At 41.3% G+C, this 21,595-nt stretch overlaps 1 long non-coding RNA gene across 1 annotated transcript; it reads left to right on the top strand.

Annotated features, from left to right (window-relative positions):
- Positions 1–6,773: 6,773 nt before the first annotated feature.
- Positions 6,774–7,592, top strand: LOC115597036 (uncharacterized). The gene is made up of 2 exons (XR_003987003.1): positions 6,774–7,236; positions 7,347–7,592. It is a non-coding gene; the product is annotated as an uncharacterized LOC115597036 (long non-coding RNA).
- Positions 7,593–21,595: the final 14,003 nt, after the last annotated feature.

The following is a 21,595-nucleotide window of genomic DNA, read 5'->3' as shown; positions in this document are numbered from 1 at the left end:
TTAATTTGGTTTGTGTCTCCAAACAACTGTCCTGAAGTCCTTCTGCACCTGGCCAATTTCACTTCATTTGGAGTTGACAGTGATTTGTTAAAATGGCCTGATAAATGCTGAGAGTCTGAGCTCCTAGGTTAGGTGTGTTGTAGTTTCAGGGCACACAGAGTATTCACGCAGTAAGGCAACCCACAGGAATCGAATTGAAACTGAAGAAACCACGTGCTGTGAGATATTGTGTGCTATCGAGGTAAATCATGCACAAATCACAGCTCCTGTTCCGCATTGCAGAAGATTAATATCTGACACAGCAAAGAGCTGCCTGTCAGTCGCACCTTTGTTTACCTTGGAAATAGAAGAGATGGTTTCCTTTCAGTATGTGCATGATTAGAGTGCTCAGACAGAAACGAGGGTGTCATCCCTCAAAACATCCATATTCTTTTCCTGTCAAGGGCAGCTCATTGTGTCTGGCTGAGCAGCGCCATTATGGCAGTCGAATCAACCTGAATCTAATGCATCAACAGTCAGCTGGCATCTAATATCACTTAACATTTTGGTACCCTTCAAGACGCTGCTCATAATGTTTTCAAGGGGTACTTGAAAAGAGATTTCATGAACCTGTGGTTACATTAGTTCAAACCATGAGGACACCGTTAACATGGTAATAAGATATTGTAAAGCTGACAAAATACTGAATAGCAATGTACGCCAGATCAAACTTTATCGGAGCATATCTATAAAACAATACAAGACACATTTTACCCTTTATACATTTTTTATAGGGTATGCAAGGAACAGCAGATTCATGGTTCGATTTGGTAACTGATATTTGATTAAAAAGGAATGTAATTCACATGAATGTCAATCCTAACAACACTAGTGCAGGCTGAAGCATCGTATTTATCACTTCAGTACAGTTTTGTGACACACTGATGTTGTAACCGCATTTTACAGACCAAGTATAACACAGCTCTCCGATAGAAATCAGTGTTGAAATCCTGATTGGCGCGTGCTGTGATCTCTATGATATGGGGACTAATGACTGAGCGTGATGAGTCAACGTGAGATTTTGTGCACCTGTATGCTTCACATAAAAGTTTTGCGCGTATTATCCTGATGCTGGAGTCGCTCTCACTTGAAGGTAGTGAGAGCTTTGTCGCGAAATGTTTCGGTCACAGTAAACAAAGTCACACTTTCAGTAATATCTCTAAGTTTGTCACAACTAAATGACTTCAGACTCATCTGGTTACAGGAGAGAGGAGGCGTTTTTTATGTTTCGTGTCTGAAATTCCCAACAGCAGCAAGTGGTGATGTAGCCGCTTCAAGGAACTGCTTCATTACAGCGCAAGCTTTAAATAATTAATACACTTTTCTCCCCTACTTGTCTAAATTGGTATCCTCTTTTTTGACAAAATGCAACATTTCTGAATAATGAATATATCTGGATTCTGAAGCATGTGGCAAGTAAAGGAGTCATCAGATCGACTCATGGTTAATGGATCAGCCAAGGAATGTGAGACTCACTTGTTAGAAGTCTCTTCTGTGGAGCTGTAACCAATATTCAGCTGCGCTATCTGGGCATTTCTGGAGGTCAAAATAGTTGTAATGAAAATTTCTTGTAAGGTGGATATGTCATTCACATATTTGGATCACTGGCGCATAATAACTCATTCTGATTTTTTATTCTGCAATAACACATCTGATTCAGATCTTCTCAAAACATGCCGTAGGTGCAGATTGCCATTAGAAGGTTTTGTACTGGGTTACTGAAAGCATGAACAAAACAATATGTGTTGTATTAAATATTATCTGGGTTAAAAAAAAAAGTGCATGATATTTAACATTATCATAAAAACTATGTGCATGTAAGGAGCATGCACAATAAACCTCCGGCTCAGCCTCGATCACAACCGGAAGAGGCAACTGACATTCATAATAGATCAATAGCAATGAGCAGACAGCTGTAGATGTACCTTGCGTGCTCCCGTAAATTCCTCCGGGTACTGTGCTATATCGCAGAACTCACTGGTTTCTGTCATGTCTGCCTCATTAATACACAAACCACAAGTCTGTTGACGTGCAACATTCAGTATAAACCCACAAGGAGGGGGTCTGGGGAATTGTTGGCAAAGTGAGTGGCAGGCTCGCTCTCTTGTTTCTTAAATGCTAAGTAGTGATTGCACTCTTATTTGGCTCACTCAGAGGGGGGGAAATTGATCCACACCATTCAGACACATGGCATAGTCAAAAAGTCAGCAAACATCCTTGAATGGAAGAATGAAGGCTTTGTCACAGGGGAATCACGTCGAATAATGAGAATGCAGCTGAGAAACTTTACGAACTACTCTTTTCTCGCGAACATTCAACTTTATGCAACGCTGAAAAGGAGCTTTCTCTTTATTCTGCTGTGTATAGATAGATTCCTTGACATTATGTTTCACGGTTTGATTGTTCAATACCTCACCTCAGAAATAAAAACTTGTCAGTCAAGATACGTTTTTTTATGTCTACAAGGTCGAGGTTGCCGTTCTCTTGCTTCCCATGAAAGGCTGGTTCCGTTACTGCCATTGTCCTGGGCATTATCAGTAAAAAATTTATGTGTTGGAGAGATGTTTTGCCATTCTGGAAAATGTTGTTTGTATTATGCTGCCGCACAACAAGCCAAGGTAAGACCTGAATAAAAGCTTGTGTAACTCCCTCTTAAAATTGCAATCCTTGCATCTCTGGATCCCCCTTTGACATGGCTTTGTTGCCTAATCTGCTTAAACTATTATCAGAAGAAACACACTTTTATTCTATTACGTTCTATTACCTTCACACTGCCTCTGCCCTGTCTGATTTACTCCCACTTCATCTGTTGTTGATTTTACTCCCACGCTTTTCCCTTCAGAGGGAAAACAGACCTATGTGTGTGTTCATGCGAAAACATGAATCCTGAGCTGACTTTTCATGTAAAATGTATAACTGCTCTATGAAGGGCATGCTATGTTTTCCTTAGACTGTAGCACGTGACAGGCGGCATTTGTTGTTTTGTAATGACGCAATGTTTGAAATCAGAATATAAACAGTGGTGCTGAAGTTCAGGAGTTTAGATTTCACCTCTAGCACTTCTGCACAAAGCTGCTATTCCCTGTTGAATTGGCAGGCTTCGGCTCACTCCGGAGGACACTGCACTGTTACTTGCTCTTCTAAGCTGTTGCTGTTTCATGAGCGTTATTGATGGCTGAGGTGTGAGGAGAGCTAAGTGACACACCCAGAGAACAATCCCTGTCTGCACTGTCAGCACAGCTGAACTTTAATGCCTGGCACTTCTAACCTTCCACAAAACTTTGCAGGGTGCAAAACTTGCAATTTCCCACAACTTTAACGTTTAGCTGGGAGATCATCAAGTAATGGCTTTCATGTGGTTGGTAAGCAGGGTGGACAGTAACAGACAGTTCCTATACCACACACAGCTTCACTGCCCCCTTACAATTCAATGATATCATCATGGTGTCTAATCGCCAAAAGTGCAATATGCCAGACTCTGTTCGTCACAGAAAACAATAACAACAACAACAAAAACATTTCTGTAAACTGCTTCTTCATGTTCAAAGCTCTTGAACAGTTAAGTCTGACTTTGGTAATGATGGTTATGACAGGTAAAGACAATGTTTCCTCACTGAGGTATTTAAACAGTGGTTTGGTTCAGGATAAACACACAATAAAGTTGTCTGTGCTTGTAGTTGTTTAAGTTTTTATGCTATAGTTGGTCAAATCAAATGGGTTTTTTTATGGATTTTTAATGGGTTGCCTGCCAAGTTGACAAAATGAAACTAGTTACTGTGTAGATCCACTGTTGACACATACAAATAATTAGCTAACGATAATGCAGAGATAACGTTATTTGCTAAGGTCCTTTCAAAAAGTGCTCTGTATGTATTAGTCTCGTCAAATAAACCCAGATATTTTCTGTAAATGCTTTTCGGCAACAATACAAAGATATGACATGAAGGTGAAAATGTTCTTATTATTTAAAGGCAACTTTCCCAGTACCTAATCTGATTGGCTGCACACCCAGCTAGTTCAGTAAGATATTTAGTCCAAAGCACAGTATTCCATGATAAAATGGTGACAACATTGTAGAAAAAACATCTGCAATCAGGGACACTTATTTGAGCTTTTTATCTATCAAAATAGTCTTCTCATTTCACAGCAGACATCGGTGATCCTTAGATGGCAGCCTTTTGATTGACATTTTATTTGAAAGGAGCATCTAGACCCTACAACAGCCAATGCTTCTTACTCTTGTGCCACCTACACACCACAATCTGGATGATTGTTGCATCATGTAGCCATTGAGACTCAGAATCTAGTAATATATAGTTTATATCAGATTTTAAAGCCCTAAACTTGAAAATTATGCATTTAGTTTTATGCATTTTTCTCTTTGAATAGGCTGTTTTTCCACCTGAGCACTTGTTTTTTTGACTATTTCTATAAGCATGAACTTAGTGTGAATATGGAAAAAAAGAACTATGAGGACCTTTTGCTCTCAGGCAGAGGTACCTTGAGGTCACAAAATTATGTTTATTCTGCCAGGCTTCTGAAAATTACCATACAAACCATGTGTTTGGTTTGGACCCATTGTGATTTCAAGCTAATACAGGCAGTTATAGGTTAACTGCAGGCTTATTTTTGCATAAAAACATAAATAAATAATTACACTTACAGAGCTTCTGATAGCTATACCATGCCTATATTTCAAATGGTTCAACGACAGATTTTAATTTAATTGGCTACACTGGGATGGGCATTTTAGGATAATTTCACATTCATATTCGAGGAATGGTATATTTGACTGAATGACTTTCAACTGTATCAGAGTAATATTTGATCAGGAGTATCTATATCACTGCCAGTGATATACAGTAATGGAAGGATAACTTATGCACTGTAAACTTACTGGAAGGTCTTTTTCCATGAACTGATGTTAAATGAGTTTTAACACAGCACAAGACAGCTCACCCAATTCAAAGGAAAACACAGGTTCCTCCACTAAGATCTTAGTGTGCAGGGAGCTGTTCTCAGGAGAAAACTCAGTCATTTAAAAAAGTGAAAATCAATAAACATAGCCTCTGTGCTAACCCTGTGATTCACCACTGCAGCCAACAAACATCACTAAGACGGCAGTCAGTGTTCTCTCCCACAGCCGGGGGAACGGGGAATTTTCTGGAGGAGAGCTAAAGGATTACTGAAATTATCTGCTCTGCACCAGGTACAGCAGCCACAGGTGAGCTGCATTATGCTAACAGCTACTGACCTAGTTGTGAACACTTTTAAGAAAGTGGAGGGCTGAAGATTGGATGAGGCTGCCGGGACTCGGAACAGAAAGCGCTATGGACCTGAAGTGTTCTCAGTAGTTGTCACACAGCAATCCAAATTAAGAACGAATTGATTTTGAAAGATTTCGAAGCATTTTTGTGGAATCGGGAAACGTCATGCATGGTCAAAATGTTTGTGAATTTAAATCACTTATAGTCCATATTTCTAAATCATACTGAGATCATTAGAGTGGGGGGGCTGGGGGTGATACACTTTGACATGTATACTGTTTCAAAACTTCTTTAACTCAGTTCTTGCAGCTCAGTAATCCCTCATTATATATCAGGTTAAACACTGTTCATTTATTTGGAGATTTTCTTGTCATTTATGTATGCTATTATCAGTATTGAAAATGATAGTTGTTTAGCCAGCTGGTGCTAGACAACGATCTCTCAAACCAAAACCATGCTTGTGAGAAACGTATTGATGCTCTATGAATGTAAACCACTTCAGCAACAGACCTTAAACTATATATCCATCACCTACAGCGCTGTGTGCATGCTGTTGTGAACTCATCCTGAAATTTTAGGGAAAAAAAACAATAGCATAGGAAGAGGGGGTGTGTGACTGATTGAGGTACGATGTATGGGGTTATGTTTAATTTGTTTGATTCATGATAAAAAAAAATGATTAGAACTCCACATTAATCACCCGCGTCGAACAACATTTTGCTGAAAAAGTAACCAACATTTTTTTCTTCCTGTTCATTTTGCTAACACTGATGATTTCTTTGAAGGGTTACATTTCAAAGTGACGTGTCTGCCAAAGTGATACCTACTCAGCTGTCGGTACAAAATTGAAAATTCAGACTCTAGGAGGACAAATTGATAACAGGTCATTTCCATCTGCAGTTGACTTATGGGTGGCACTTTTACAGGCTGGATCAGCCAGGGTATACTTTTGAGGCACTGACTGACAGACATCGGGTAAGTTATTTTCAGAACAGATGTACGAAGAGTCATTTCTATGGACTGGATCTCCCTCAGTCAGATCAGTCTCCAAATCTGTGTGACAGTAAAGCACCACTGACATATTGACTTATCTGCTATCTGCAGAGCTGTGGGATGTAGGCGTCTGTGGCCACCATGACTGATGACAGGTTTCCTGTTTCTGATTACTTTGTTTGTGGTGTGTGTGTGTGTTTATATATCAGTCTTTTCTTCAGTCTTCATATTTCCAATATGTGTGTTTGTACATCTGCTCAAGTGGACGCCTGGATATCACACAATCCCATACAGGCTTAACATCTATACAGTGATTGTGTACATGTCACAGGCAGTAAGACTGTTTTATCTTAGTTGTGCTTTTTATTATGTTTTATTGGGTTTTTATATATTGAGTTTTATGACTGCATGATTTTACTTGTGTTGTGTTTTTAATAATTGTATTTATTGTGTTGACTTTAACTGCATGTGTTTTGGTTTTGTTTTTAGTACTGCCTATGAACGCACCGTTTTGATTGCTGATCAGCTGCACCTGTGAGGTTCCATTTTGTTCCCTATTTACCAGCCACCAACCCACTAAACAGGGGCTAGAGACACAGACGGAGACACACAGAAAAAGAGACATGAGTGACGCCAGAGAACGCAGGGCCGCACGAGGAGACCAGGCCTGCCAACTTCTTGGCAGGTCTGGTCGGCGGAAATAAGAAGCCTGGTTGATGGAGAAAGCCGAGTGAACGAGAGAGTGACACTGACGTCAAGGGGCGAGTGAGCACACCAGCGAGGCGCTGGGTCTCCATGAGGGGACCAGACCTGGTCTGAGGGCTCAAAGAGGCTGGAGTCGGCGGGACAGCGCGAGCACCGGCCGCACACGAGAGAAACCCAGAGCGTTACTGCTCGACGTACTCGCACCGGCAGAGCATAGCGCTGTGCCTGGCGGGTGAGTTTCCCTTTGGGCCCTAGTAGCGCTCTGGTATGTGTTGGTGCTGGTGAAGCTGTAGTCCGCGAGGTGTGTGGACCCCCGATTGGTTGTGTGTTTGTACTTTCCAGGTGACCTCCGGGGCGCTGATTGGGAGGAGCCGCTGAGGTACCTCAAGCCCCTGAGGAGAGATGGCAGAGCTCCGCCCCTGTATTCGGTCTGGCTGGCACAAATGGACTCGCTTAATTATGAATGGACTATTTTAACAAATGCAGCTTCCATTTTAAGAACTCGGTTTTAAAACCTTTCAAGGTTTTAATGTTCTGTGGTCTCTTTTATGAAAAATATCTTTTAATAAATTGTGTGGTGCACCGGCATAAATTGTCTTTGTCCTCTCCCTCACCTGGTCGCTGTCAGTGTGCTCTCCCCCGATAAAATTCACCAGAACCTGTGTTCCCTTTAAAAATAACCTTTTTACTCAATAGTTGTCTCCACTTCTCATTTCCTTCCCCACTCTTTACATACACTGTAGGTTCTTTTTTTTTTTTTTACATTAAAATTTAAATCATCGAGCACAAGATGGCAGGGTTGGTTGTCATGGCTATCTTTTTTACTTTCGATATACCTGTTGAGTCAACATCTGCAGTCATCCATATTTGCTACATGCACTGTGGGGTAATGGGAACAAGAATTGGCTTTCCAGTATCAGCTCAAAATGACAAAATGATTTTGTATTTGTCACAGTTAATGTTGTAACTTATGGGCGATACATGGTCTTTGGGTATTTGCAAAAATACTTGTCATAAGTGCAGTAAATATGCTTCTTTGGCAGTCTGAGTTTAAAAAAAACAAGTGGGTATTATTTAAACTTACAGTAAATTCCCTCTATGGGTGACTGTCCCTCCACTTTGACTCTGCTGAAGCCTCATATAAGCTGTGGCTGGCCTGAAGGTATCGAGCACATTTTCACCTCTTGCCATGTACATGAATCTTTCCAATGGACTGTTGGTGCGGTCCATGTGGATCCAGCCAAAAAGATTGTGTACTGACTCATGCTAGCTCTACACTAGTGTGTGTTTTGGTCTCTGAAATGCATTCAATCCTCGGATAAGTTCAAATTCCTCACCCAAGTTTCAACTTGTACAGACACATCTTTCTCCTCAGTGTATGCTGCTAAGGGCAATCTGTTCAACCTACCCACATCTGCCCATTGGCTTTGTATACAACTGTGCTGCCTCTATCACCACGTCGTCTGCACAAAGTAAGGAATGCACATTTACACAGACGAGGGCTGTAGATTTTGTGCTCCATCTTTTGCATTAAATTCATCTTAGCAAGGCCGGTATTCACAGCAGAAGCAATAACAGCAACCAATAATATAGCATACAATGAGAAAAAAAATGTGAATCTAATGTGAACCAATCCTTTAAACTTGGGGAACATTTCTACAAGCATTTCACCATCTTAAAATTCCTGTGCTAGCCTGGTACAGTATCAGCTATCGTCTTACATCAACTTATATATTCATAGAACATTAACAATCTGTCTAATCTTTTCAATTTATTCATCTATGGCAATCACAGTGCAAAGTAAAATTGCAGATCCCCTGAAAGATACAGGTGCCCATGTGTGGGAGACTGTATCGTGTGGCGAAAACCCTAAAATTCAATCTGTTGCAGCTGACCGACTCGAGGAACATTAGAGCCCCAGGATTACCCGTCAACCTATTTACAGACATCCTGACTCTGGGGATACCGAAGGCATGCTTCTGTGCATGCTCACGCATATGCATATACTTGGGTGAGTGTGCGCTCATGCATGTCTGGGCACCTTTCCATCCACCTGCAGGTCTAGCAGTGGGCCGGGGAGACCTACAAAGAATGAGAAGATGAAGCTGTAGAGAATCAGTAGTCTGCCATAAGTAACACCACCTGCCTTTTAAAAGCAGAGAAACATCAATAATTCAACAGATACAATAGCTCATCGCAGGTTACAAACCTGTGTGTCTGGTTATATCTCTGCTTTACAACATCCTGCCTCAGCATCCTCCACTGTCACACATAGTGTGTAGTCAAACAAACATCCTGCCTCGGATCTGACAAACAAGAAACTTTTACGAAAATACTGCTGCAGATCTATTCCTGTATCCTTACTCTAATTACAGCTTATGTGATGGATGCTGTCACCTCATTCTGCTTACCTCTAAACTGTCAGTCATATATAAAGATTATTTAAACAGCAGAAATACATTCTAGCTTTGTATCAATGTAGTTCTATTGGTTGATTGGGGATCTTGGTCTAATTTTTTTCAACATATAATTTTTTAACAGACTTATGAAGATGAATATTGAACTTTGGTGCCATGACCATCTGCTGCATTGTAAATAAATATTTCCCAATATTTTGGGACATACGCTAATTGGCTTTGTCATGCCAAGGGCAAGATGAAAGGATTGATACAGCTCTCATTTCTGCGTGGTAAATATGTCATTACAGCCAGTAGCAGGTTAGCTTAGCATATATACTGGAAACGGGGAACCAGCTTGCCTAGCTCTTTCCGAAGGTCACAAAGTCTGCTTACCAGCACTTCTCAAACTCTTCAAAAAATTCAAAAATTACAGTGGTAAGGTCGCTCTAAATTTCTAGGAGGCAGCATATCAGTTCACAGCCGCTGCTGGTCGCTAAACTCTATGCTGAACCCGTGCTAGCTGTAGCTAGCTGCTGTCAGGTGGTTAGCTCAGTTAGCTGTGCAGCTAGTGGCCATGTTACAGTAGCTGACAGTCAGCTAGGAGTGTTTTGTTGGTGTTAACACACAAAAAAATAGAGCCGTGCTCAGTAGCCTTCCAGTGAGTATGGCTGTACACTTGACTGACAGGGCACAGCCTCTGACACTTGGCCTACTAACACCTGTAAGAGACGTTATAGGTCCTGAGTACTAGTGCTAGGTGAAAACTTGAGATGACCTCCACATCAGGTTTCATCAGTGTACTGATATCACTGAATAAGTCATGTGCTGGCTGACACCACACTGCTTTGATAGGAAAATATCTGTATCTGTGGCTGCAACACTCTCACATCCAGTGAGGCAGCAGAAACAAACATTGCACTGAACTTCTTATATCAAAGTCTTTCTTGATTAACTGTCACTATTTCCTCCTCGTGGTTTTCTCCAAGGATAAGAAGCTGCTGCTGCTGAAGGTGGTCATAAATTAACTCGGTCTCAGTAACAGTCGAGCTCAGAGGTCTCCATGATGGAGAATGCACTGTGTATTTAACGACCCACTCTCCCGGAGCATGAAAGAGCCTAAGTAGAGATTTCTTTTGATTTGGGCTGTATTATAATAAACCAAAAATATTTAGTTTACTACAAAGCCTCATCTTGCCCGAGGCACAAAAACTGTCTCAAAAATATCTGTCCCTGAAAGAGAAGTGCCTCGTTTCAGCCTGGCAGCTCCACTGCCCCAAGGCACCCCGGAGCTCTCTCCCCCTCTCTCTCAGTCGCTCTCTCTGGAAACATCAGACTTCACAGGTTAAGGTAAATATCACATCGAGGAAAGCTCCTATACATTTCATTAAGTATTTTAACAATGAATTATAGATAAATGGTGTTTGTTTTACAGCTGCGGCTGGTGCTGTCGAGGTGCACCTTTTATAACAAAGCAGCATAAGAGGAAAGCAAAGACGTTGTTCAAGGAATGTATTTTGAGATCTTCGTTGGAAGCCGCACGTCAGTTCTAAACAGAGATGTGTTGAGCAAAGAGACTCAACAGACAGGATAAATATTTAAACTGTCTCGCTTCTTTGCCTATTTATTCATTTTATCTATTTAATTGGCTTTCAATCCCTTTGCCGCGTTCCAGATGATGAATCGCAGACAAATCGCAGCCAGTTATATTTTCCTATGAAGAACTTGTGAAGGTAAGTTTGTCAAAGAACTTTCTTCCATAAAGGAGGCCATGGTTTTTCCAAGTGTTTGTCAGATTTTTTTTCCTAAAAACTTTTGAAAAGATATTTATATCATTTTGTGAGCCGATACTGTAAGTCTCAGACAGTGATTTCCTTCATCTGATAACTGTTTCAGAAATCCTGCGTCGTTTCTATTGCACAGATACATCATCTTTGTGTGATATTGACGAGCAACAGTCCGAGGCATTCCCAGATTAAAGTGTCCTCTCACTTCCTCTGCATTATTCAGGTGTCGGGCCTTTTTCACGCAAAAATGATATCCGCGAAATCTCTAATTGCCTCGGTTGGTTAATTTTATGCACTCAGACACACACACAGACGTGCTAGCAGTCGGCCGGCCCTCTGAAGTGGAGATGATGTGTGAATCTGGGGCATGCAGCGACTGATGTTCAGCACTGATGGGCATTGGCACCACCACCACCAAGCCCACAAGGCGCTCAGCAGAGGAGAGGGGCTACAGCTGGCCTGGATAAGCTTCGCCATCGAGACCGACAGCAACCTGGCCTAAACACGTGGGCCATCCCCGGACTCTTCCAGGATGCTGCTGCTGCTGTCGTCTACTCTGTGAAATACTTTGTGACAAATGACAGTAACACATAGTGTAAGGACATAGTGAAGAGACCCACTGTGAGTATAATAAGAATGAAGATTGCGCTTTTGAAACATGAAGATCAGTGATTCGGCAGCAGATTATCAAATTATTGCAAGAGGGTGTACAGATTCTAACTGAACCTACCCCGCAAAGATCTGAGCCAGTTTGCTACTGTCTGATATTAATTCAACATCGGAGAAGAAACAACTCATGTAGTGTGTGTGTGTTTGTGTGTGGGGGGGGGGGGGCGGGGATCACAGGCACGGGCTAAGAATGGGAAAAAAGCTAATGAGAAATAAGTTCAAAGTGAGGTGAATCTATGTGTTTGCCTTTTTTTCTGTGTTGGATTTCAGGCACCGTGCAAAGGATAAAAGACAATGAATGTATCAGAACCCAGCAGGATTTTCGTGCTCGTACCACGAAAAGTTGCTTTACATTGCCTACACTTTTAGCATGAACAGATGTGTGTCTGAGCTTATTTTTCAAACAGTTGTTGTGTGTGATGTTTCAGATTCAGTGAGAATTTGGAATGCCCTGTGATCTGCCCAAGCATACCAGATCTTACATACGTGATGGGTGCTCTTGCCCTACTTCCCTAACTCTTTGTACAGCCTGTTTCCCCTCAGCAAGAGCAGTATGCTGGCTAACATGATTGGATTCAGCAGTTGCGAGTCTCCTGTTCAGTGCTGTCATTCCTGTCCTGTTTATTGCTGATAAACTCAAACTTTCTTGCCGAGTCACTGCTCTTCAGGACCCTCACTTGGATAACAATAGATTAAGGCCACCTTGCCCCTATCTCTCCATTTTGCATATTCACATCTAAGGGTAGGGTGTCCTGATTCTCATGCTAAGGTTAGCCTGTAAACAAGCTATCATTATTGGCCAGATTGCAAGCAAGTGCATCATGCTCTTCTATCTCCATCAGATAAATGGAAAATGGCATTGTGCCACAGTAACACAAGAAAAATCACAGGAGCAGAAGACTGGAACTGTCCAATCATAACGTCAGTGATGACACCAATGGCATACATGAGGGTCTGGAAGGATTGTCCCATTGTTACCCCTACTCTGTTCTGAGGGACAACTGGTTCACTCAGAAACGAGGTATAGAGGTACAAAATTGGAAATGCACTTGAGACTTAGGCTCTGGTCCGATGCAAGCCCCCTACAAAGGCGACCCCCTGTCAGACTCCATCACTGCTTACAAGAGCTTTTGACATGGCGAAAGTCAGAAGCTGTCAGGTTTTCATTTCTGTGCAAATTTTTTCTCCATTTGTGAGCAGCAGAATAACACTGGTATATCGTCACCTTTTGAGTAGATATGGTAAACTGAAACAAAGTTGGAGGACCATGGCCGCTGTACTACTCAGAAAAGGTTAGAAAGTTAGAAAATAATTATTTCCATCAACTAGGCTTGACTTGACCCCTCCCGGGAGCTAAAATATATTGCTGTTGATTTACAAAGGGTCACACAGTAAGCTTTATGTCAAATGAAAAAAAACTTAACAAGCTATGCCTCCCACGCAAGCGAGGTCAATTGGCATAAAACCAAGAGCTTGCAGCGAGCTGTGCTTCAGGCAGTAAGTTGCCCCAGAGACCAGTATAATGTACATAAGAGTGTATTAATTCCGTTCAGGACTTCATTTTCCCTGTTTTCACACACATGCAGGATACAAAAGATATGAAGAGCATTGTCACCGTTACAGATTAATTGTGTATTAATTGTGGGGAATAGGATGTCTACTTGTTGCCGTGGTTACAAGTGTATCAGCGGTAATGAGATGCCCTTCCTATCCATTGGCTTCCCTGTTGTTGCTCTGCAATTATGGTCTTCTTCACAATAGTGTTCAGAGAAAAATACCATTTCCACTGAGCTTAACCTTTGCAACGGTTACTGTCGAGTAATAAGCTATGAGACATCAAACCGTCTCTGAATGAATTTCACAATTTGCTCGCCTCAGTCCATTTCCTAATGGAGAGGGGGGCTTTGTTAGCTGTAGAAGTATCAGGAATGATGCACACATGAACAAATAGGTTTGTTTATCCAGTCATTTCCATTTAGGCTGACACGCCTCTCATCCATCCGAGGGGCTTTGTGAGGAGCGAATGAAAGATGATGCCTTCAGGCTGGTCGATGAGGTGCCAGCTGCCGTGAGCACCTATGTTCATTATCATATAAAGCAGGAGATGTATTGGATCTAGACTCCAGCTCAGGGTTTTTACTGCTTATGTGGCTTCATTAAATATGCATGAATCATTTCAGTGATTTACAGATGATTTCCTGTATATGACAGAGGCATAATGTTTTGTACTGTGTCATTTGGCAAGATGTGATAACTACTTTGCTAATCTGTATGAAAACATGTCAGTGTCTTCCTTGTCACTCCTACAAGCATCCTCAAAGGATCCTGTTAAGATATTTTTGCAAGCACCCATGTCAAATAAAGTTTCCCTTGTCTTTTTCCTGTATCTCAGTCATTACTCTTACTTTGAAATCATGTATGAATACTATATTAGTATATTAATATAAGATGCGCTAAAGTTGCTTCTACTCCCTGCTTTCATTATCGCTAATTGAAGCCAATTAAATTCCAAACTGTATGGATGCATGGATATAAACACTAATTTGATGCATCCAAGCATGAGTAAACAATATGGTTACTTATGGAAAACATGGCTCATACAGACTTATGCCGTGGCGGACATAAGATGTTTAAAGGCTGGGGCAGCGCCCCACCCCAGGGCACACCAGCGGCCCAACAACAATCAGCATACAGCTGCAAATACACATATCTCTCAAGCACATTCAGCATAACAGTAGCAAAGAAAATTCAACGAAGCAGTCAAATTACGCTGTTATAGGGAAGAGGAACAGCAAGAGGTGGTATTTAATTGGTGCATGTTTTTCAAACACACATTGAGATATGCTAAAACATGTTGAGGTGGATAAAGTGTTGGAATATTTTTAAAACCTAGCTCTTCAGGTGCCACCTTTTCATCCTGCAATTTTAAGTCCCTGATTTTGAATCCAGTGCAAAAACCTGTCCAGGATCACAGCTAAACTCAGAAACCTCAGCAATATTTCCTGAGAGTTCACACTCATCAGTGTGTAGGTTATTACTAATCTTCTTATTCCACTGCCAGTCGGATTACCTGACTGCTGATATGTTGAATAAACCTTCGTGTGTTTTCCCTCTCCTTCTTCCCTCAAGCTCCCTCCTCTCGTGAGTGTGTCCAGGCAGAAGATGCAGTCAGTAATCATTTAGTTGCAGCTGGCAGCACACATTTGCACCATATCCAGGGATTCCATCTCATACCCGCCATGAATGCTATCTTGAGACATTCACAGACGTGCTCTGCTCCGTCTTGGCTACAAGAAGCTTTGTTTTCTTATCTGTGGGGTAAAATGTTCCTGCAAAAACTGATAATGCATAACAGTAACAAACATATAGCAGCGCACCATACAGTTGTTGTGTTTGTCGGTTGTTTAAATTCAGACTGCATGCATAATTTGGAATAGTTGCATAATTTCTGGTAACTCTAACCTAGTAGTTTTAATTATCAGAAAGACTTCTTGAGTACTCTAGTTGCTCTGTAGGGCCTGTATGCTTTTGTCTGCTTGGTGAGCTGCCAGTAGCTGTGATTGGATGAGCGTGTTGCATACTGTCACATCCTTGCAAGGACACATTCAGCCCTTCATCAGGAGCCTCGCTCAGTGACCCTCAGATGTGTTTCTGCCAGCATTCATCAAATCTCTTGCGCTTCTGTCTTTTGCCCAAACTATGTAACCACTTACACACATGCACAAAAACACGCTGGCTTTGCTTTTTTTATCTGAAATGCAGAGGTTTGGCTTTCAACCCAGCAACTGTAAAACAAACTGTTTTTTTGTTAATTTTCTCTGTTCTGCTCTGGTTGCTGCAATGGCTGAACTCCTGCTCATTAGGAGAGACGGGGCCACAGAGTGTCCTAGGCTCATACTGTTCCCCTTCGTATGGGAAACAAACCCACTATTAAAAGGAAACCCATTAAGAGTGGCCATTAGTGAGCGTACAGTGGAGACACATAAAAAGCAAAATAGTACCACACATTCTGGTGGAGAGAGATAGAGAGTTTCCCATTGCACTCTTTCCTTTAGCATCTGGATAATGGGGTTTATATTTGTTTTCCACTGGTGGACACCAGCTGTATCACAAAGAACAAAGTTCTGGCATTGCTACTTAAAAACAAGGACTTCATTGCAAGCATAAATGATAAGTGAAAAGCGTGACTTTGTTTTTGGCAGCATTTAGAGCAACAGAGAAGCGACTTAATTAAATCTAAGATGCTTTTGTCATTGAATGCTTGAAGCTGCTGTTAGTTTTTATTAAAAATAAGTATTAAATAGCTCTAAATTCCCACAGTAATCATGGTTATAGGGTGTTCGGTCAGTAACCAATGTCTTTCCTTTTCTCACTCCTGCAGTAAAAGAGACATTTTCTGGTATCTCTGCCCGACAAAGAACCCCAACTAGAGGCAGTCTGTTCTTGAGGTCTCACAGAGCAGGATCCTCCTGATTGCTGTGCTATCTGGACATTACCGCTCAGCGTTCCTGTGGTGAAACAAAGGGGATGCTAACTGCTAAATGAATCAGTATCAGCCAGAAAACCTGACCAATACCAGAACTCAAAATATGCCCTTACCAAACAATCCCAAAAGTAGTGTCCCCAAATTATTCTTTCACCTTGGTTCTGTAATTGGCTGCACGTAAGTAGATATAGTGGATTGTCACATATACAAAGCTTTATCAACATGTAACTACAACCTACACACTGGCGATAAAACTGACCTTGTGTTTTGTCTTTTTGCTTTGTCTTCCTCTATCCCTGTTCTTCCCTGACCAGAAATCATGAATGTACTGTTTTTACCTCACATGCATTTACTGTACTTTACAGTATTTCAGTCATATCCTAATAGTAAATCCTAGTACTGTATGCATAAATGAGCTTGGTATTTACTGTCAGCATTTTTGTTTACCTAATTTCAACTGATACACATTATCTTGTTATTTCACCACATTTTAATAAGATACATGGTACATATACAGTTGTTACAGAATTAAATTGATTTCAGCCCACCTGTTCGAGGTGTAGAAGGTTACCATCTTAGAGTGAGAAAAAACAGACAACCCTTGCCATCCCTGGAGCCTCGCTGCCAGCATGGCTAAAAAAACCACTATCTTGGTTTAAGCATTTTCATATAAAATGTTTTGTGTTTTTCACCATGAGGTCAGTTAATCATGTTTCTTTTTTACCAGCTGAAGTGAGTTCTTGTATGAACTTCAACAGCTCCTCCTCTCCCACCCACGCAGTAGCCGAAAGGTCAGTGCTGCTGCACCAGTTAAACATCCGACTCAGCCGAGGTTACTGTGGAACCTAATGCCCTGAAATGTTTTCCTGCTGCAACCTGGTTCTTAATAAGTTCCCAAGTTCACTTTAATAAGCACTTGGATGAGATGAAAACAAACATGTTTTTGCTGATGTATACAGTACGGGCGGCGCAAGGGGAAATGTTTTCTTTTCTCTGGTTTAAAAGGTTATCATCAGTCCGAGCGAGCGTGCACATTTTTTTAGCAGCGCTGCTTCACGTTTGTCCGTCCAGATGTTCAATTTATTCATCTAGCCGTGACAGCTTTTTAAAATTGCAAACTTTCTTGAATGGCAGCGGTTGTGCAATAAATTATTCATGTAAAAATGCTATTCGGCCATTTTTTAGGCCATCTCTGTAAGCGCCAACAGCCACACAGCATTAAGGGGAAAAGTAAGGGTTTGCTTGTGTTAATTTCTTCTGACAGTGTCAGCCCACACCCTGTCACAACGTGTTTTGTATACAGTCACCATCCTTTAGAATGTTATGCACCCTTAATTTTTAATACCGCACCTATACAAGAAATACAAATTCTGTAAAAGGAACAAATCTTATCAAATCTGCAGTCTACTGTGGTTAATAAGCACATGTTCTGATGAACTGAAAGTCGACAGAGTTCAAATGTGTTTCTGTGAAGGACTCGTTAGTTATTCTCGTGATATTTTCTTCAAAGTCAAGTTCTGACGGACCAGACAGGGATGACCTCTTGAGGGCCAAACAAGACCACATTTGAATGTGCTTCAGCACAACTATACAGTAGGCTGCGAGTACATCAGCAACAATGCAGCTGTGTTTGGTGTCATGTTTTATTCAAAGCCCTCCTGAAAAGAAAAGACCTTGGAAGAAAAGAAAAAAATTTTTTTTGAGGGGAGAGACAGGGGAAGTAGAAGGGAGGAGGAGGAGGAGGAGGATGAGGAGGAGGAGGAGGAGTCAGCAGAAATAGGCCTCTTTTTGACAGCTGAGTCCAGCCTGAAAGAACTCAGATTGCACTCCTTTAATCTCCAATATATTTCTTTAGGGCAGTCGGTATGTTGAATCATAAGTTTTTGCTCTCAGCCACAAACTGAGCTTTTTTACATTTTGCTTTTCACCTTCTGCTCTGATCTGTTGCATATTTCCAGGTTTGGGTTCATTGTAATGGGTCAGGTGGCAGAACAGAACTTGAAATCAAAAGTGTTTGCTCTTCTTCCAAACAGTCACTGCCTGGAAACAGATCTATATAAAAATTTATGGACTACCCATGTGTAGATTTATATAACACTGGCAGTCTACCGTAAACACATTGCCGACTTCACAATTAAAGCCCGGTCACAATAAATACATACCTCATATTTCTGAGTTTACATAAATTTTTTTATTTTAACTCCCACCTGATAGCAAAGCCCCTCAAGTCTGACAGGCGATGAATAGCTGCAGGGCACAAATCACTTCCTAAATGGCTGTCACTGACATAAGCTGTAATCAAACTGTTTGCAAAGCAAAATAAATCCATCACCTGTGTAGGAGATGACAAACAAACCCCCTTTCCTTCACATCTGAGGAAATGCAGCTGTGTTAACTAGAATAAATGGAATGCAGTCCTTTAAAATGGACAGGTGTTTAAATACTGTATGATGGCCTGCAACACAAACGTTGTCTCTAGCCACTATTTCTTTATTTATATAATGATATTTGGGACAGTGTTGAGGTTTAAAGTTTGAGGTTGAAGTTTAAACTAAGATCTTCTGCACTGCTAAGCTCCTCGCTTCCTCAGTGCGCCCTGTCTGCGGGTCAGATCTCGGTTCTGTGTCTGGTTTGGGACGTGATCAAACTTCACCTTTGTCTTTTCCACTCTGTTGCACTTTATCTCACTAACATCCTCGCTCCTGCCACCCTGGTGTCTCTTCCCCTCTCCTTTCTCCCCGTCACTGCCTCAGGGTCACTGCAGTGGAACCTGCTCTCATCTCTGCAGTGAAGGTGATTGATTACCCATCAGCGCCTCAGACTCATCTACTCTTTCCATCCCCGCTACACAGTCGCTGGTCGTTTTTAAGGGCTAGCATTGTCCTGAGCCAAAAAACAAGGGTGTGACGGACTTTGATTCATGCCCAGTGATATAAAAATCCTCTAATCTCGGTCATTACTCTAACCAATTTCAACTCTTGGCTCCCAAAGAGCTGAATGACCTTCACACTCCAGTTAGAAAAGATCAAAGTCACTTCTCATCGTCTGTAACAGGCGACTAAGTCATCTTTTAGTCATGACTGTACCACACTGTCTTATGCCATTGAAATTTCACCTCTGTACTCTTTAAAAATGTGCTCTTTAATCGAGTATTCTGTTTCTTTTGACGGTACTTATTCCATTTTAGTTGAGTTTGAGTTCAGTCGTTTTATCATCCTTGATGGGAAACTTTGTTTGCAGTCAGGGGCACGACATTGAAAAACAGCAAAAGGACAAAGAACAAAAATGCTTCCTGCAGAGATAATACACACAACACAAAGTACAAGGTACAAGCTATGAGCTATGCATGCTGGGGTTTAACCAATCACTGCTCTATGAGGAACTACCATCAGCTACAGGTGTGGTTTAGATGTTATAACCAGTGAGAGAAGCTACAACAATTAATTTACTGGTATTCATTTATTAAATAACATGAAAGTAAGAAATACATAGCCAGCCAGTCGGTTTTGTTCTGGTTTGAGTTTTTGGTTTTTGGTTTTTATTGCTTGCCCCTTTCAAAACAGTTTCTTGCATGCCTTTCCGACCCTTCTGGCGCATCAGGTTGGGAAAGATCACGGAACATGGAACATGATCAATCTTTGGCGAGTGTGGGGTCTCGACACGACAATTAAAAACATTTCACTTCTTAAGGAAGTCCAAACAGTGTTGTCACATCTTAAAGTCGAGGTCAGAATTTGAAGCAAATTTTCAGGTTCCTGTCGGTAACTGTTCCAGTATATTTACAATCTTTTAAATGTATCATCACTGTAGCTTTAGACATTTCATAAATAGAACTACAATAGTCAGTCCATTTCACATTTTTAAGACAGGATTGCCTCACCATCTGTGTGAAAGAAGAGATGAAAGAAGCAGATCCGCCAGCAGTAACAGAGGGGCAACAGAGGTGAGACGACCTCTGTGTGTAACGGTCAGTCAGCAGTGCGGGACAGGTGTGTGATGGTCTGATGGCATTCATAGTCTGACAGCTAAAGAGATCCTACACTCATCAAATAAAGGAGAAATGTCCCACACTTCAATTCCCGCAGCAAAGTTCCAAAACCAAACAACAGTAATGTGGTAGCAGGTAGTGTCTTCAGCAATGTGATGTAATGAGGAAAAAGATGCCAAATTTGTACATGGAAAAGTTGCTGTTATCCCGCCTGTCCCACTGATTTGTCACACTCCCAAAGAAACAGCGAGAGCCAGGCAGCTCCTGAATTTGACGGGCAATGATTATGTGACACGATGTAGAGCAAAAAACTTTAACAAAAAAAAAAAAAATCGCGAAACTTAATGAGGAAAAGTCACCGCATCAGCCCTACCAACTGGTACCAACTTCCCCCCCAGAAAACAGCATCCCTCTCCACAAGTGAAGGCCAGGCGGGTTCCACTACTAACTGATCTAACTAAGCGATTTTGTGGTTATGTAATTTAGAGCAAAAATCTTCTCTTTGTTACTTTTTAACAGTGCATGATGGGTCAGGATCTCAATCACAACACTCTAACAGCATCCACATGATTATAAACAGTCATTGGATACATTTTTAGATTTACAGGCAGAAACGTCTTTAAAAAAATGACACAGATCTCATGTCATGATGTGTTCCATTGTGCCTGTTTTGGCACCACAGCACTGGCATGCTGTATAAAATGACACGCTGGAGCAACTTCATGCCAACGCTGCTTGGTTTAGTGTTCATCGCGGTGCTATTTCAGAGCCTCTGAGTGAAAAGAGCTATTGTATTCATGCTGTAAACAGATTTTCCAGGGGATCTTCCTTTTCTACAGGATAGGAACAATTACATTAGAAGATTATGTAATGGGATATGTGTGAGAGGCGGTGAAGGTGAATTACTTCATTCAGTGCTTGCAGTATGTCCTTGACGCTGCATTTGGTCATGTTGTTTGATGTGTAGGAAGGAGAAATTAGCTGTGATGTGAAACAGATATTCTGCTTGAGGGATGGATCCTCGTTGGTGTGTTGGAAATGGCTGTTTGAATTATTGACTGAATTATTGGTGTAGCTGTGGAGAGCATTATGGTCTGATAATGTAACATGATGGTGGCCAGAGAGAAGGTGTTCGACATTAATCTGGGTATTTCTATTGTAAGCTTTACCAATAGGTCAGTGATTTACATGGTAGTATACTATAAGCTCGACTGAGAGGGGAGAAAGGAGATTAAAGGGAGTGTAATAGACAATTTTACAAAACT

The sequence above is a fragment of the Sparus aurata genome, chromosome 15, assembly GCF_900880675.1.
Source record: "Sparus aurata chromosome 15, fSpaAur1.1, whole genome shotgun sequence".
In the NCBI taxonomy this organism is placed as follows: domain Eukaryota; kingdom Metazoa; phylum Chordata; class Actinopteri; order Spariformes; family Sparidae; genus Sparus; species Sparus aurata.
This window is presented reverse-complemented; position numbering and strand designations above follow the sequence as displayed.